The following is an 880-nucleotide window of genomic DNA, read 5'->3' as shown; positions in this document are numbered from 1 at the left end:
TCGACCTTTTAGAGGAAGAAAGAGAGATGGATCTGATCAGATCGACCATTTATCAACAAGACTTGCGTCGCTTCCACGCCAAAAACGTGAAGAGTCGAGCCTTCCAGGAAGGAGATTTAGTTCTCCGAGTGGACCAGCAGAAACCACACAAGCTTGCTCCTTCTTGGGAAGGTCCCTTCATCGTCACCAAGGTTCTCCACAATGGAGCATACCGTCTTTACAATGTCGAGCATCAGATCGACGAGCCCCGAGCTTGGAACGCGGAGCTTCTCCGCCCCTTTTACACTTAAGTATTCACTCGGATGAGTTGTAATAAAAGTACTCATGTAGTTTATTTATCAAAGACAAGAGCTTTATAGTTTTCCCAGTGATTGTTATTACTTTTGTCCATATAAAACAATCCCCCAGTGGGTGGCTTAGCTGCGAATCCGATTCGCCTAAGTCTGTAAAAAAATCCTAACCGAGTGGTGAGCCAGTCTCCCACACGAAGGCTTAGCTGCGAAATCCGTTTCGCCTAAGATAAACAAAATCCTACCGAGTGGTAAGCCAGCCTTCCACTCGGGGGCTTAGCTGCAGTCCAAGTACTCGCCTAAGTTGAACAAAATCCTACCGAGTGGAGAGCGAACCTCCCACTCGGGGGCTTAGCTGCAGCCCAGTGCTCGCCTAAGTTTCTGAAAATCCTACCGAGTGGAGAGCAAACCTCCCACTCGGAGGCTTAGCTGCAGTCCAAGTACTCGCCTAAGTTGAATAAAATCCTACCGAGTGGAGAGTGAACCTCCCACTCGGGGGCTTAGCTGCAGCCCAGTGCTCGCCTAAGTTTCTGAAAATCCTACCGAGTGGAGAGCAAACCTCCCACTCGGAGGCTTAGCTGCAGTCCAAG

This window comes from Triticum aestivum, chromosome 1B (assembly GCF_018294505.1).
Source record: "Triticum aestivum cultivar Chinese Spring chromosome 1B, IWGSC CS RefSeq v2.1, whole genome shotgun sequence".
Taxonomy (NCBI): Eukaryota; Viridiplantae; Streptophyta; class Magnoliopsida; order Poales; family Poaceae; genus Triticum; species Triticum aestivum.
Note: the sequence above shows the minus strand (reverse complement) of the source record.